At 37.8% G+C, this 18,011-nt stretch overlaps 2 protein-coding genes across 4 annotated transcripts in view; one reads left to right on the top strand and one right to left on the bottom strand.

Annotated features, from left to right (window-relative positions):
* Window positions 1-18,011, top strand: part of SULF2 (sulfatase 2) — a 147,899-nt gene that overhangs the window by 10,582 nt on the left and 119,306 nt on the right. The window contains exon 1 of one of the 3 annotated variants that reach the window (XM_061441565.1): window positions 3,248-3,271. The exons of the other annotated variants lie outside the window; for them this stretch is intronic. The gene's annotated coding sequence lies outside the window, so the exon portion shown is untranslated. Of the gene's footprint in view, window positions 1-3,247; window positions 3,272-18,011 lie in introns of those variants that run through there. 3 annotated transcript variants of the gene reach the window in all.
* The window catches only part of LOC133262661 (WAS/WASL-interacting protein family member 1-like), an 80,650-nt gene that overhangs the window by 10,803 nt on the left and 51,836 nt on the right, over window positions 1-18,011 (bottom strand). The gene's annotated exons all lie outside the window — the stretch shown is intronic.

The raw sequence follows: 18,011 nt of genomic DNA, 5'->3' as shown, positions 1-18,011 counted from the left end.
TTCATAGGGCCCAGTCTTAAAACCAAGTGGGAGTTTTGTCTATCTGTGGAGTCTTAAGCAATCTTCCTGTGACAGGACTGAGTTGTGGAAAGGTAAAAGGGATATCTAATTTGTTAGAACAGAAATTTACTGTAGTGGCTAGCTGGGATTTTCCATCATTTTGCCACAGTCATGCTAGAGTTAGTTGTTTCTTTCCACTGCATACCATGTCCTCTTTGGCTTTTCCTTTTGTTTTTTCTCCCCTACCCCCCAGAATTAGTAAACTTGTTGTGTGGAAGCAAGGACTTAGAATGAGGAAGGGTTCTGAGAAGGTTCCCTTAGATAGTATATAAAATAAAACTGGAAACTCTCCACTTTGATCTTGGAAATCTCAGGTGACTTGCTAAAGGACCATGAAAATGATGCTGGCTTCTGAATATTCTTTTATATCAGGTTACTGCTTACCTGGCAGGTGTTCCCAGACTGAGATTGGCATGGTGTGGAGGACCCCGCAGTAAAAGTGTTTAAGCCCCCTTTTTGGGATATGTTTTTACTCTTCATAACTCAATGTATTGCATTTATCATGTGAATGATTGAGGGCGTATCTGAAAAATAATTATGGGATACAAGAATACGGGCCTGACTTTATTAAAAGCTGTTGTAATCACAATGCAAAAAAACCAACCCCAAAACCCCAACTGCTGCATTTATATCACTCAATGGCTTATTTAACATCATTTTGAAGAAGCAAAGTCTGAAGCTCTTGGATTTGTTGAATGATTATGATGTTAAGATAAGTAACACAGTGCTATAAATGCAATGCTCTACGACTGAAAATGTTTTGCCTTATGACTTTTCCTTTAGGAAAACTTCCTAGTTCTTCTCAAGGCATTAAAACATGTATTTCTGCAGTGGTTTTGAGGAGCTACAGGGGACTGAGTTCCAGGTAACTCCTTAAATTCTCATGCCCATTGCACTGATGTAGAAATATGGGTGGTGTTAATGAGGAAGTATGTGTACATCATTGATCTAAGGAAGAGTGCAGCTATGGAGATTGTCTTAAAATCTGTAATCTTTCAGTATGGTCTGGTCTTCTAGAGATTGAAATATCTGTTTCTTAGAGCTAATAAAATAAATTCTTCAATGCCAAAAACCCTAAACCCCTTAATTAACAGGGAAACCTAATACATGCTTAAAGGTCTGGTGAGTTTCAGCCTGCTGCTTTTATGGATGCAGAATTGTTGCCAGAAAGATTCCAGTTCAGCTTGCAACATAAGACCCTAATTTACATAGGATGAAATGGAGCTTCAGTACGCAGGCACCTGAAGCAGAAGCATGACTGTTGTCTTTGCAGGGAGTTCTTTGGTTCCATTTTCAGTCAAATACCTGGTAGGTGAAAATCCGCTTGCCACAGGTGAAGCCAGTGTAACCAAAAACCGCTTGCCACAGGTGAAGCCAGTGTAACCAAAGGCAAAGAAAGTGTCTCCAGATTCTTAGGTAGCTTTTAATTCTTTGCAAGAATCCAGTGTAATGTGAGTTTTCTTGGTCTCATCCATGAGCAGAAGGTACTGTTTACACTTGGACAGTCAGCTGTCTGATTTGCAGACAAGATGACCTCTGCCCATCAACTATCAAGATGAATTCCATTAGGAATTTGGACTCAGAACTTCTAGAGTTCCAGGGCAGGCTTTCCTTGCCTGAAGTTTTCACTCCTACTGTTCCCTGAGGCTGTCGTTTCTGATCACTGACAATTTTAAGCCTCATGCTAAACAGTGAGGCTTTTCTCTTCTCACTGATACTTTTACTTGAATTTGTTAGGGTGGGTTCAGAGCCAGCAGCAGGACTTGACTGAATTAAGAGTGACGTGTCTGATTCTTGGATTTGCTATTATTCAAATACTTCTGAAATAATTAGCTTTAGGCCAGATGCTTGGCTATTTCTAGTCCCCTGCCATTCCTATTTTGCTTTAAGGCAAGAAATAAGGAATTCCTTTGCATAGAAAAATCTCTAGCATAGATCTAACCAACATCCATATGTTGGACTCATTGCCTCAAATCCCATTTCCTGATTTGCCACAGATGCATTGAAATGTCTCTGGGAAGGGACAAAAAATACTATGTCTTTTGGTGATGCTGTCTGCTAGGAAGCTCTGTAATGGGGAGGAAGAGGAGAGTATCAGCACTGTGTTCAATAGTAATGTGTCCCCTGGCAATTTTTTTGTGTTCCCTTCTGCCCCCACTGGTGCTTGTCTACTTCTGGAGATATAACCTTGAAGACTTGGATACCCTTACCCTTCTTACCTGTGGGTTGTCAGGGATGCAGCTGCTCTGTGGAATGCAGCGCAACTAAGCTAGCTCCAAGTGAGATTCCTCAAGTGCTGAAAGTAGTGTCCCTATGTTAGTGGCCTGAGCAGAGCTCTGCATTTACCTTGGTGCTAATATGGCTTCATTACTTTGAGCTATTTGGGTATCTCTAAACTGAGCTGTGATCTGTGGAAACAGATATTCTGGATTTGTAGTTTCTCCACGCTCTTGGAATTAGCTTTTACACAGGATGTTAATGTGGTGTTGTATGCTTAATACATTTGGGTATCTCTGTTTAAATTTTTAAGGGGAGCTGAAATATCAGTTAAGTATTGTATTGATTTCACGGGAAGCACAGAGCTCTACAAGTTAGACCAATTAGGTGTCCAAATGGAATTTCAAAATTAAGCTACCTTCAAATTGGTATCTGTTATTTTATTCTCTCCAATCTACTGATCTACCAGGGTAATCTTGGCTTTTAATAATGTCTGTGAAGACTTCTGAAGATAACTAAATAGGAAATAAAATGTCCTAGTCTTAAAGAATAACCCTGTGAGGTTATCAAATGAAACTGATGTTTTAAAATTTGTTTTCAGACAGTTAAAGATAAAATAAGTCTTTTCTACCACTATAAGAAAAGAGTAGATTTTTCTGGGGGGTGTATAATGTAGTTTTGCAGTTGTTAACTGCTGACCCTGCCTTTACACTACAGGAATTTTTGGAGCTATGAGTGAGCAGTCAAGCAGAAGCCAGGCTAAAGCAACAACTCTGATGAATGACATCTCAAAGCAGAAAGAATGTTTTCTGGTAATGGAAGGCATTGCCTATAGAAAGGGAAAACAAAGGATTTGTAGTATATTCATAATCTTAATTTCTGAAAGGGGTGTGCATGTGTTACAGGTTTTAAGTTATTTAGAGAACCAAGTGAGAAAAGATGGCAAAGCTGGAACTTCCAAGGCTTCCAATGTTTTCTGTGACTGCTGTGGTGGGTAAGCTAGGTAACTCCCTTGCTTTAACTGCATATGTGAAGAGATTTAATGGAGACTGCCTATGTGGCAAGGAAACTTTGTATCAAAAGCAGAGAAATTATTAACATTAAATTTGAACTCTTGATTTACATGTTAGTGTATGCTAAATGCTAATCCTTCATCAGCTAATGTGTAGTTGGATGCTATTCTGCACTGCTAAATAACACAATATAAGCAGGCCAGCAGAGCAAGATTGTTGGTCCTGAGCGCATGACATCCCTGCTTTTTGTTTTGTGGTCTTTATACCAGTTCTAGTCTGGTCCTTTCAGCTGAGTTTGAATTCACATTTGTAGTAGGTTTTAAGTGGGCCTCTAAGGTATATCTTCCAGCTTATTTTCTTCATCCAGAAAGTGTCCTGTTTGTGTGCCTCAGGACAGCTCTGCAGCATAAGCCAAAGCACAGTAAGTGCAGCTGGGAGGTTTATGTACATGACAGATAATACATGTTATTTTCATATCTATATGCATATAAAACTAGGCTAGTTAAGAATTTTCACTGAAATAATACACATTTTCCATGTAAGTTGTTATGCACTGAAAGCCTTCCAGAATAGGTTTTGTTTTCTAAAGGAGCAGTGAAATCAAACGAGAAATACTGACTTACAGAAGAATGTGAATTTTACCAATGAATGCAGTCAAGTCATGGTGTCCCCAATGATGTGAGGAAAACCATTTCAGAAATGTTGCATTAAAAATTACGCATGCTGCAAATACGGAGATAGTCTGATTTAATTTCTTTAGCAGGTTTGAGATGACACTAGCTGCTCACATGTTGAAAGAATAACAGTAACTTTTTTGCCTTACTCTGGTGGTGAGGGAATAATTTTTTTCTGATTCACTGGAAACAGGACAAGAAATAATGGCCTTAAGCTTCACTAGAGACTAAGGCTGGAGAGTTAGAACTTTTTTATTTGCAAATATGGAATAAATATTTTGAAAGAGGCTTGAAACCTCTGGAGCTTTAAAGAACAGGTAACAAAAGGGGGCTAAGTAGGGCATGCTCAGGAGAGCTGCATGGATTGAACAGTTGCTTCAGGAAAGCCCTCTAGATCTAATCAATGATGAGCAATAAAACATTAGTCTGTCGTCTGTGAACAGTGACCCATGCTTTTAATTCTTGATGTGCAGTGTGAGATAGAAACAGGGTGTGACTAAAAATCTTAAAATAGTCAGGGTTCAGTGTAGTAAACTAAGAAGCTGATTCCTTTTTCTACATCTGAAAAAAGATGAGATTCCAAACTATTGGAAAGTGATGTTGATTTAAAGCAAACCTAAATCAAGGTCTGAATTTTCCAGTGTGCTAATTGTCCTTCCAGACATCTTTAGCAGCCATATACCTACAAGTATCTTGTTGGCCTTGGGGCTTAGTGCATACATCCTAAATCCTAAGGAATGAGGAGGTTGCATGATGTAATATTAAGTGAATTTCTATTTATGCTTTTGAATTAAAAACCAACCAATCAAAAAAACCCAAGCAAACACAAAGCTGAAATAAAATTCGAAAGCATCATAGGTAAAGGCAGTTAAATGTCTTTCAAATATCTGGTCTGTTTTAAAATATATTCCAGAAGCTGATTTAAAAAGATCCCCTCTGGGGCTTTGTCTTGGTGACTCACTTCATTTGACTGTTGATCACACTTCTAATTTTTTTGCTGCTGAGCTGGTCTCAGTTAGAATGAGCTAAACCAATTTGCAGATCAGGATTTGAAAACACTGAAGCACAATATGCCACTTTCTTGAGTTCTACTCCTCATCCCTTCCTTACGCACTAAGAGAAAGCGATCTGTCTAGTTTTAGTTTATTTTGCACAACACAAACTAAGCTTGTTAAGTTCAAGGCAATTAAAATGAAATGTTTGAGCATATGTCAGCTTCTCAGAAACTTGTATTGTGTAATCCAGCACTTCACTATTCTGACAAGCTGAAGGAATGTTTCCAGTAGAGGAATCAGTCAGAAGTGAATCATGATCGGGGGGGGGGGGGGGGAAGGGCGGGGGGGGGAAGCGTCAAAATCTTGTCCTCTAGGAATTAGACTTAACTTACTTTTGGGTGAACTCAGGCTACCTCTAGAAAGGTTATGACCTAGAATAACCAGTGACATTGCAAAACAGTGTTCAAGGTCTTTGTTGTAGTTATCCTCTTTGTATTTGGCAGACACAGAGGCGAAAATCAGCAGCTGAGGAAGTAACTTCCTCTGAACCTTTGATCCCACATTCTGCTGCTGCTCTAACAGTAGCCTTAGGAAGAGTAGCTGTCAGGCTTCTCTTGCCTAAATGTATCTTTAGTGTTGCATCATGTTCTGAAGGAAATAGTCCAACTTTACTTGTACCATTATATTATCTCTTCTTAAAAGAAAAGATGTTGAACATGTTCTGTATTATCCTCTTTACTTTGGGAGCATGTATTCTGTAGAAAACACTGATAGAAAAGCTATTGCACTTTAAGTGGAAGCCTCTGAACATATCAGCTGTCCTTTGTAGTAGAAGCCTGCTAGGTGAAACTATTTATTGCACATATGAGCTTGTCATTTTGCTTCTGAAGTAGGATTTGATAATTAGATTACAGTAATCCTATTCTTGGCACATAAATTGCAGAAAATATAAGACCGAGATCAGCATCATTTGGATGTAGAACAGATAGTACATAGTTTAGTTAAACATTGATTTTATTTATTTATTTTGATTTTTAATTAGAATCTTGGTGTGACTTTCAGCAAGAGAATTCCTGAGCCACATTTTTGTATCTCTGCAGGAAGCAGACAAGGAAAATACTGGCTTTGCAAGCTCTTGAAGCAGGTGCTATATGTCTCTAAATTCTGTGAAAGCTTCATGCTCATACTAAAATCTTTAAAAAAAAACAAAACAAAACAAAAAACCCTTAGTGTAGAGAATTCAGCCAAAAAAATATCTTCAAGTTCTTACTTTGGTTTTGTTTATTTGTTTGTTCCTTCTCATCCCATTCTGGACACATTTGGCTTAAAATCCATTATGCTTAAGTTGCAAAACCAGAGAGTGTTATTTTGCTTTTGTTGTTGGAACTGCTTAGATACAGATTTCTGAGCTTTTCTATAGTTGTGCAAGATAGAATTAACTGGTTCATGAGATCAGTTACGTTCTAACCAGTGGAGCTTTATGACAGTAGCCAAATAGTGAGGCCATTTACATGACATGCAAACTTCTCTGACCCAAACTACGGCTGCTGTCGAATACTGGACTGTTGCTTGGCAGCTTTATTTCTTCTGAGCAGTGTTTTGTTAGTATATTGGCTGCTTAGACAATTTGCTGTGCACAACATGATCTCACATCCCTGTGCAGGCAGGTGTTGTTTTTTTTTTCTCTAGCAAATTGCACCTTTTTCATTTTGCTTTCCAGTGTGTATATATATATATATATATATATATATATACACACATCTTGGTGTTCTATTCATGGCCATATAAAGCTTTAAATAGAACTTGGCATTTGTGTCTCTCATGAATCATGCATTCATCAGCATCTGTGATACATTATTAATCTTTAATCTGAAGATTCAAGTTGTCTCTGAAAACACACGTCATAGCCTGTTTTAATATTACCAAGACAGGAAAAAACCCAACAAAATCATCATGACACTTGTTTTTGAGTGGCTTAGAGGAAAATTGCGTGGTTCTGATTATACTTATGAAAGCTTATGTACTGGGACACAGGTGGAAAAATATTTAAGGAGGGAGATGGGGTACACAGTTGCTTGTTTTAACATTATTCTGCCTGTGAGAGCTACCAGTGAAAAATAAATTCAAAGAATCACTTTATTGTTCCAGAATGCAGATGCTAGAGAATGATAATGCTTGTATAGGGGATAAAATAGAGAAGATGTAGAACCCAGTTATGTAGTCACTGTAATTGGACTACTGGAGGGACAATTTTAAGATTCTTAAACAGATGCTCTTGCAAAATAATAACTTTTGGAGGTAAAACTGGAAATGTTTTAAAAGAAACTTTACAAGAAGTTAGGCATGAAAGGACTGAAACAAAAAGCAAAGTTTGAAGCTTTTGGTCTTTTCTGCTGTCTGTGCTGTTCTTGGTACACACCATTGGTGTCTGCTGATCCCATTCCAGGACTTTAGGTGCTGATTTACAGTGCCTACCTACTGTTAAGATTATAGTCTGATTTAAGGACTGGTGACATTAAAGATCAGTATATTCGTTGATGTTATTTATTTGAGGTGGGTGCTTGTGTGGGACCTGTTGTGCTTATGTAGCGGAGCTATTGGGAGATTTCTAGGTGTGTGCTGTGGGAAAGATGCTACCTGGATATTCAGCTAGAATGGGGGTGGAAAAATGTTCCCAGCCAAAGTAAGAAATGTAGCTGCTGTAAATGGAAATGTCTGTTCAGAGAGCTACAAGGAGATAGGACAACTGGATCATCAGATAGGTTTGTTGCAGTGCTTGGCTGGGGTGTGCAGAAATCATTCCTTTGGCTGCTGAGTAGGAAGTGTTTGAAACCTCCTTACTAAAGGTAATGGAGAATTTTCTCCTCCCCCCTCTTCAGTTGATGCTTCCTGAACAAGAAAAGACCTTGTGTTGCTGTGCACAAATACATTGTTTGAACAAATAGAGCTGTTGCTTTCTCATTCTATAATTCAGGCCTTGATTAATTACATGCAGTTTTAAAAATGCAATTTAGATGAAGTTGCAGTACTGAAGCAGAATGACTTTGAAAATTGAACAGTTATTGGTAAAGAGATACTTGCTTTGTGATTGACTGATGTACTTTAAGTTATTTGCTGGGTGTTGTGGTCACTGGATACTGGCCTGTATCAGAATACAGTGCTTGTGTTGGCAAACTTATTCTCAAGTCTAGCACTGATTTAACCTTGACTTGTTTTGCACTAACTTTGGATTTTAGACTGAGTAGGAGTTGGTTGACATTGAATCTTTATACTTGCTTATTATTTAAATGAAAAGGTAGTATTTTATAATAGCCTCTTTGAAGAAAAATAGTTCATCTCTAATGTCTGGCACTAAAATGTTCAGATAACACCTAAAATTTTGACCCTCACAGTCTCACTGTTCAGGTACTTCAGTTCCGATGTGTGATTACGGGTGCATCTTCTCTGCAGCCACTTCTGATGTTTTGGCTTTTTTTTTCTTAAGGACAAAAGAGAAAGTGTTAAGAACAGGTGACTTGCTTCAAACATGACAGCAGCCATGGATTAGGGCAGTTTTAGAACTCCTAACAGACAAAGCTGGTAGTCTCGTCATTAAACGAGATTAAAATTAAAATTAAAGCTACAGCTTTAATAATTTGTGCAGTCTTCCTGAGACCTCTTCTTTAGTGCAGACTTCCCTAAAATGATGCAAATCTGTTGGATACAAACTGGCTCTAAATGTCTAATCTCTTGAATACTGTTAATTTTTGCTGTGTTTCAGCTATTGAGCTCTTGCTGTTACAGCTGTTGCGATATTTTGCTCATAAAAAAGATTATTGAGGCACAATGCCTGTGCATGTGTTATTTAGATCCTGTTCAGACCCATTAAACCCCAGTGTTTTGGGCTTTTTCTTAACCCATATAACATTTGTAGACTCATGTATTAGTTACTTTCTTGCAAGTCCTCTTTTTTGAGTTCCTTTAATGTTTTCCAGTGTATAAAAAACCCCTCAACTCTTAAAAAGGCAAAAAAGCAGACTGTATCCAATGTCAGCTATTTGGTATTTGTGTGTGTTTGTGTACTTGCATTCAGAACCATTGAAATTGTTTGCATGTGTGTACACTGTACTCTGTTCCATCAAACTAATGTGAAATAGTTAAAAGTGGTATGAATCATGACAGACTTGGTGCCTCGGTATCCAAGATACGTTAACATGCTGATAAGTTACTTGTTTTCCTGCTGTGAGAACTGGTTGCTGTATTTGATTCTTTAGCTGAATACAAACTAAATTAAATCTGCAGTGACCTTTATTGTGCTCTAGCTAATGACCCAGTTAACCTCTGGTTAATTTTCTGTCTCTTGGTGTCCTGGGAACAGGGACATGTTTACTTCAGTTGCCACAAACCTTTAGAAATGTGCCACTGGCATTTATTATTCTAGAGCTGTGTGTTTTAATAGAAATTAGCTAATGGGCCATGGGGGTCTGCAGAAGTTGTAGAATGCCAATGAGGAGTTTTCTTTCATTTTTCCTCCACCCTGATTTACATGACTAAGCTTTTAGCTTTTCTTGGTTTTGTTTTAGTTTCTTGAGTATTGATCTGTCTCCTGTGGAGGAAACAAACTATTTGCTTAACGTGCAGGGGAGGGTATTATTGTTGGCAGCTTCCCAGAGAGTCCCCTCTTCTACATGCTTTAAATTAAACTGGAACCATCACAGACATTGCTAGGGAAGTATGCAACTAATGCAGTATTATTTTTACATGGCTGTGTTACGCAAATAAATCTGAATATAACCATAAAATTAACAATAATGAAGATTTTTTTCTAAGAGCAGATCTGAATACCACTTTTCTGATGCAAATGGGACTCTCGCAACTGGGTGGGCTAATCTATGAAGTGTGCATCCGTCTGCAGGAAATGAAGTTACACTGATACAACAGGCATCAGAACAAGGCAGAATGATTATCCGCACCCATTTGTAGTAACAGTCCATATTGTCTGTGTCACACATCTCTTAATTAATGCATAGTCAAAACCAAAGCTGAATTTTTCCTCATGTGTAGGAAAATGTAGTGCTTACAGGTTGAGGCCTTGAGAAACAGCTGTTCTAGAGCCAGTCCTTTCTGCTTTGTCTGTTCCTTGAATATTTTAACACAAATTTCCTTTGGAGATTAAATCCTTCTTTTTTGGTTTTGCCCATGGCAGCAACATGAGCAGGTAGAAGCAGCTTCCTGAGTGCTGAGCGTCACTCTCTAGTATAGCTGTCCTGCAAAGGCAGATGGAAACACTGCTGCAGCAGTCCTGAGTCCTGTGTTGGCCATGTGAACAGATGGGTTTGGAGGGGGAATGGGAAAGCTTGGGCTGTTTTACTGAGCTATAGGACACTTGTTCAGACTTGTAAGTTTTATTTTGGGACTTTCTGTGGCCTGAGCATCACTGCTTGATGATCATATGTTAAAAATAAGCAACACTGAGAGTGACAGGAGGATTTTCCATGAAGAGTTTCTTGGGAACTTGCTCCATTCAGCCTGGTGGCTTAGGTCACCACACAACATAAGCAGTCTCTGTGCTCTGTGTGTGCCTTGCATATGTTCTGTGATTTTGCTACAGACCAGCTACATCCATCAACTGGGGAGAACTGGCATTCTCTCTCACCTGTCCTCGTTTCCTTGTTACCTGTAAAAAAACCATCAAACATGGAAAAAAAAAATCAAGACGGGACTGTACAATCTTTATCACTTGTTCTGAAACAACTGCCATCCAAATGGGACTTGGCATATGTTCTACATGGTAGTTAAACTAATTTTTTTTATCTTCTAAGAGCTTATTTGTAAAGGATCCATCACATCATAACCTAGTGGGCACCATAACCCTTTTCTTCCTTATTGTAAGGGGGGAGAAATTATGTGACTGTAGAATTAATGCCAGAGATGTGGATTGTTATGTTGTTACGATGTGGTTTTGTACCTGAACTTAAAATGATGACAGTGTGTCGTGTATGCTCCTGGGGTGATTTTATAAAGTAGTTATTTGGTTTTGCTTGTGGCAGAGGAAGATGCAAAATCTCAACCTCTGTGTAGTTGTTTATTTTTTTCTTGAGAATTAAGTCTTAAGGAAAGGAACTTTAAGTTGCAGGATATTAAAGTCCTCCCTCTTTACCAGCTGGAACATCTTGAAAATGAAAACTTTCTCTGTCAGTCATTGGAGAGTACAGGGAATTCTACGTACAAAGGGAGCTACAGTGCCCCACAGCTTAGTCCCTGGTCTTTTCTGTTTATGAGCTTATTCTGTCAGGGTCTGTTAGTTTTGGTATTGTTAGTGGTTTAACAGGATTTCAGAGTTGTTGGTGGTCTCCATGGGTCCTTCCCCTATTTCATCTCTGAGTATTCCTACTGCTAGAGGAAAAAAGCAACTGTGACTGAGAAGATTGGAATTACACACAGTGTAATTCCCTTATTCATAAATTTATAAGGGAATTGCTTCTCTTGGTTAGCAGTTGAGAGGAACCACATTACAAGCTTTGGCAAGAGAGGGAATATACTTTTCAGGTATTTCAAAAATTAAGCTCAATGATATCTCTTGTCTTGTGTTTAAAAATAAATCAATGAGATAAGTTATTGCTGTATAGATGTATGTGATGTTTCTATTAATTTGTACAAATCTGCAGTCAGAACTATTGAGTCAGTCTAAGAAGAACTTGTTCAGAATAAGGACCTAACCTGAGTTCCTTCACACCCAGGTAAGAAAAATATGTTAAGTGTATTAGACTATGCTCTGGGTAACATTCTCATGTGGATGTGTTCTGGTGAAGTTTTGTGATTAAAATGAGCTTTGCCCTCTTGTTGAAGGAGCAATCTGATATCATGTATTCAACTACTATCACAAGTGGGTTTTGAGTACCTTACAATACAATGAATTGTGATCAGCTTTTGAAGATGAAGGTATGGAAGGATAAAAAAGATGAAGGAAAAAGCTAAAACACTTCGGAAATTGGATTTCAGAAAGAAATTTCAGAAATGCTGTTCCCTGACTTTTATTGCACCTCTAATTGCAGAAATAGAAATGATACTTTGATTTAAATAATCACAAGATTTCATATAATACTTGATGAATGTCTTAATAATCTCTCTGAACAGCTTTTGTTTTAGTTTCTTGAGTTTTAAAAATGCAGAAGAAATTAACATTCCTAATGGTTCTTTAGTTCAAATACTTAACTGAACTGTTCAGAGCTTCTACTTTGCAGTGTAGTTCCTGCAGTGTGGAACTTAAGGAGAATTTAGATACTACCTCTGTTTCAAAGGACTGAAAATACTTTGCATGAGTGTTCTGTAGTGTAGGTGTGGTACAAAGAAGCTAATCTTGCATATTTGTGCTTGAAAACCATTCTTTTTGAAATGTAAACCCTGTAATGGAAAACAGTGGGGTTTTTTGGACTAAACTTTTACTTAAAGGCAATTCACTAAAAAATAGAATAAGGTTTTGATCTTACAAACATGACAATGAATCTTAATGGCATTAATGAATGTATATGTTTAGCCTGATGGATAGAATTACCAAAACCTTCTTCCCAAAAGTTAAAACATAAATTGCCATATAGCTGTAGGGGTAAGCAATACAGGATGTTAGTGCTAGTAGTTTATGGATACTGATTCAATTACTATTCCCAAGATTTAGATAAATATTTACTGTATTGAAATCTGTCCTGTTATGGGTGTCTTTTGTGTTCAAAGAGTATATCTAAAAACTCTGGAGGAAAAAAGAAAAAACAAACCCAGAACAAAAACACCCCTGCTGCCCCCAAGCTTTGAATTGCCATCTGCTTTTTTCCTCTTTTCTCTTCTTTGTGCTTCCTAATTGTGAATGGCCCATTTGCCAAGAAGTTTTCAACACAGAATTCCCCTAACTCTGTCCAGTCTCTTTTCTTCAAGGCAGAATTTAACAAGACTATGTGCCTTCTCCAGGTAGATCAGATGCTGAAGTTAACAGTGATTAAGGAAACTTTTCTTAACTACAGTGTTTTCCTAAACCACAGCAATGCAATAGAAATCCCTTATTCTGAATGTTTTATAGAAAGAATAAAGCATGGCTGTGTCAAATTTTGTCGAATTGGTTTTCATAGTTTCAGCCCTTGAGATCACTTCAATTTTCCCCCATCCAACTGGTTTGAGGGCTGCAAATGTCACTTTTCCGTAACACCTAACTGTTGTTACGGAAAGAGTAAAAGAGTGAAACTTGGCAAATGGAAAAGAAGGTATAAGGGAAAATTATTCTTGGTTTGGAAGGTGGGGGGAGTGGTAGATGCTATGTCCAAGAGTTTAATACCAAATTTTATCTCTTACGGCGTATTCTGTTCTTTCCCTGATACTAATTTGGAGTCAAGTGACTTCAGTACAGTTTTATTAGGATGCTTCAATATAGAGAGAAAAGGCGTCTACTAGACCATTTCTCTTTGAAGATGTCTTTTTTTTTACCATTAAGGCAAGAAGTTGGCATTTCGGCAGGTTTACTTTATTGTATTTGTTGCCCCTTCCTATGTGTGTTTGAACAGGGTCTTCTGGAGCTCTGGTTATTTCACATTTATTGAAACTCATGTGAGGTAAAGAAGACAAAAAGCCCCTACTTATTTATCCTTTTCAATTTGAATTGAGTCTCGAGTCATCTGATTAGGGTGAATATGCCATGTGGGCTAAATAGGAGCTGCACTGAAAGGCCTCTAGTTGGACAATGTGTACTTCTGAAGGGACCCCTGGTAGATTCAGGAGGTGCACAGCTCCCCTGCTGTTGTGCAGTGCTGTGGCTGCTTTTGTCCTCAGATGCTGCATTTCAAATGCAGCTGAGGAGATTTCTGACCAGCATAGGAAAGGAGAAACTGATGTAGAATAACTGAGGTTTGGGAAGCCTTTGCTTTTAACTGTTGCCACTGCATCAGGATGCTTGACTGAGCCACAGTGAATGTATGTGTGTGTTCCTGGCATTTAACTGAGGCGCGTTAGAGGCAATAGCCCTGTCAGTCCTTCAGTGTTGCTTTGGCTGTAGTTACTTGTCCAAAGGATCCATATATTTCATTGTGATGATATCTGTGTTATGGAAAATAGGAATTCATTATTTCAAATTTACTGTGAAATGTTATAAAATGTGAGCACAAAGCCCATAAGCAATTAAAATGCAAATGCTGATCATTCACTTGCACGTTGAACTTCAAGTTTCAACTCTACCTTCATCATTCTGCATCTTTTTCTGATATGGGCTGCAAATAGAACTCAAAGATATTTCTAGATTTTTATTAAAACATGAAATCAAAAATATTTTTAGACTGTGGCAATAGGAACTTCACCAGTGCTCATTTCAGATACCACCTTGCCATACCTAAGGTATTAGATACACACTGATAAGAGAGAGGAGAGCTCCATGTTCAATATAAATGTAAAAAAGCTTTAGACGCTGCTGAATATCTGTTTCTTTGCATGAATAACTGCAGCAGCTTGCAAATACCTGGGATTTGGCAAAGAGACCAAAATTGCAAATCCTTTGCAGTAGCACTGCACTCAGATTAAGTTCCTGTGAAATCTTTCCTCGGTCATTAATTTCACACTCAAGGGATAGAACCATGGACAATTTATACCATATAAATCTTTTAATAACAACTTCCTTGAGCTTTAAAATGTTTTTAGGAATTTTTGCTTTTTGATAAGGAAATAGTATATAACACCTTCAAAGTAAATATTGCAGGCTGTGAGATGTTTTGTTTTACAATTGGAGCATCCATGACAATTCAGAGAATGCTGGGAGCGTGTGGCCCAAAGCATGTTATTCTAACAGTTCAAATTCTATGTACTGTGGCAGTTAAGAATGGAAATAACAGCTTAAGTAGCTTATTAACATCTGCTTTATCTTTATTTGGAAAATAAAACTTGATTTTGCAATATTTTATATGCAACAGAAAAAAGTAAAATGAATAAAATGGTTTGTGAAAACTGCAACTGATTTTTTTTTTTTTTTATCTATAATAGTTTAATGGAATTGTCATAGGGGCTTTCTGCATCCTTTTATTTGAAGAGCAGGTTTTCAGTGGTAGGATGGGACACCTGCCCTGAACCCAGAAAGTTAGGGGGAATATATACTTATTTTTAATTTGTCTGGTCTGAACAGTTAATGTTAGGAAGTTATGAGATGTCTAAGAATGAGGAAGCGATAATAGGACTTTCAGCCAATATACTTGCTGTTTATTACTTAAATTATATTGGGAATATGGTGGGGAGAATTTGGTTATGTGGTATTTGGTTTTGGTTGGTTAATTTTTTAATATCAGCTTCCAATCTCCCTAATATATAATGCAGATATGTGGTATTCATTGCATATGTATTGCTGCATAGATTATGTTGAAATAAAATACCTTAAGTGTATAATGATTGTCTTACTGCTTTTTCTTCAGGCATTCATGTTCTTTAGAAATACGGAATCCCAGATACATTCATGGTAAATTTAGAGATGTGCTTCAGCTGTTTCTCTCCTAGTATAGGCTCCACCTACATATGTTTGGTTGTTCAAAAAAAAAAAAGAAGAAAAGATGAAACAGAAATGACAGCATTGAATACAACTTGTTATGAAATTAGAAAAATTGTCCAAGTTGTTTTGTATTTTACATGTTGCTAGGCAAATGCCTTGTGGAGGGTGTGATTGAATTAGGTTATTAGTCATAAATGGGATGCCATAGACGAGTTGTATTGGTTTTTATTTATTCATTATTTTGTTTCATGTGGCTCTTAAAACTGTTTTAAAATTAGCATTGCAGATGCACACTGTGAGTATGATGGTGGTGCAGCTTAAAATGTCTAAAATACAAATATGCTTTTAAGATAACTCTGTAAGTCTGTTACTTTAAATGGACCAAGGACCAATATTTTTATACAGAGATGAATGCCCATTTAATCTATATATTCTGCAGATGATGTTACCTTCTTTGTATTTCAAAATGCATGAGACACGTTGATCACTTGTTTTGAAACTGCGAAGTTACCATAGATGTGACTGCATTTGTGACAATTAATTATTCATATGGGAGCCTGTGTGACCACACAGTTCAGGTGTTGTGTTTGCTTGAACTACAGATAGGAAGCTGTTAGCACACTGTTTAGTATATTGCTACCACTGTGGCCCCCAACTAAGAAGCAAGAATGTTTTAAGTCTAATACATCTTTTTTTCTCTTGTTTCGTCTGACTAGTCTGTGGCAGTTTGGGTTCTCTTTTTGCTTGTGCTATACTCTAGCTACACAGAATTAGAGATTTTCATCTTTTGTAAGAAGCTATGATGTGCTGGTTTCTATCTTCAACCAAATTCTTAAGAGGAACAGGATTTTTTTTCTCAGTAAAAGCCTGAAGCTATTTCCATCTGTAAATTTGTGATGCCACCTTGTAGTAAAGGAAGCTGCAGTGACATGTCTGTGCCAGAACTGTTCTTTTTTTAATGCTGCTACTTCATGTTTCTCAAGACCTTGCCTAATGTGTGTCGTGTATGATGAATTAGAGTCTGAATGAACTATGCTTCAGATTTAAGGTGTGTTTAATTAACTGCATAGAAATGTAAGAGAGTGGAGAAGCTTTTTCCTGCAACATTGGATCTCTTCAGAATTCCTTCGAAGCATTCTTGTGAGGTTATAGACATTCTTTGAAAATCAGTGACAGTAATTCTGTTTGGAAATAAGGTGTACTAGGTTTTGCATTGTGTAGCTTTACACGCACAATACTTAATGCTCATTGTGTTGTGCTGTGCATACCAACAAGAACAAAAAAAGCCTTCCTGTGATATTTGTGGTAAATTGAACTAGTACTTGTTGATGCTGCTTCTCTGTTGCAGGGTAATTTAGACTAGAAGGGGCCTGTGGAGGTCATGTAGTTGAATTCCTTCCAAGCAGGAGATGACTTTAGAATTAAATTGTAATTTATTGCTCCTGTCTCTTGCTTCAATATGGACTGTCTCCTTCCAAGTGAGGTGCAGCTGAGGTAATATTATGTCTGACCTATTAATTCCCTCCAGTCAGGCTCTGTTATGAAGATGGGCATCCCTGATGTCTCCAGCATCTCTGCTAACACAGAGTGCAGGAGGGGTACCTGACTGCAATGGAGAGATGCGTTTGTTACATGCAGGTTGGAGATGTTAGGGAAAATGCAGAGTACTTAGAACTTCTTCTACAATGCTCTTCTCCACATGACAAGTCTAAAATATGGTGCAGATACTATCCACTCACCAAACCATGTGTCAGAGAGAATGAGGAGACAATGTGGCTTATGTGGAGTTCTGTGCTGTTACAGCTGATTCGTTTTTATGAGATTCTGTTGCCCCTCTAGTAGAGGTGGCCTGTGCAGTAGCCTAACATAGGACAAAGTTTCTGGAAGCCATTATCCAACCTGAAAACAAGAGGAAGCTGAAGTAAATGCAGTGCAGGATGCAAAACAGGGGTGTTGTGAGCCCTTTGGTTTGTTGTGGCTGGATGGTAGGTGTTATTGAGGGTACCAAAGTGAGTCATCCTGCCCTCTATAACTGGAGGGAAGATGCATAAGGGGGTTTTGGCTATCCACAGTAATTTGAAAATTTTCCCAAATGATTTTTTTTTTTGTGCAAAGGATTTTCCACAATAAAAATATCATCTTATAAACACATAATATGTGTTTATATCAAAATCAATATGCAAAGCATGCGATTGAAAGACAAGCACAGCTGGCATTTGAACATCAGTTTTAATTGAGTCTGTTCCTACATTCTGTACACTTCAAGGAAATTAATAGCAGTGTTGCAGTCCTTCAAGAGAAATTAATTATCCTTGCCGATTCCCAGTTCCCGTGCTTGCTTCCTGAACCCTGCTTTCTGATAGCCCAGCAGGCTTGGAGAGCCACTGCTTATTTATACAGAATATTTCCTTGCTTTGAGGGGAGTGTGTGAGCATTTAAAAATTTACCAGCTGTTTCAGGTCACTTACAGCTGAAGCAGCTCTTTGGTTTTGAATGATTTATTTAGTTGGCCTCTCATTGAGTTGTCAGCAGTTTGCAGAGACTGTAACCATGTGAAGAAAAGATC

Source organism: Pezoporus flaviventris, unplaced genomic scaffold (genome assembly GCF_033815535.1).
Source record: "Pezoporus flaviventris isolate CSIRO_AGI_PZ_B2104156 unplaced genomic scaffold, CSIRO_AGI_Pfla_v1 ptg000213l, whole genome shotgun sequence".
Lineage (NCBI taxonomy): Eukaryota > Metazoa > Chordata > Aves > Psittaciformes > Psittacidae > Pezoporus > Pezoporus flaviventris.
This window is presented reverse-complemented; position numbering and strand designations above follow the sequence as displayed.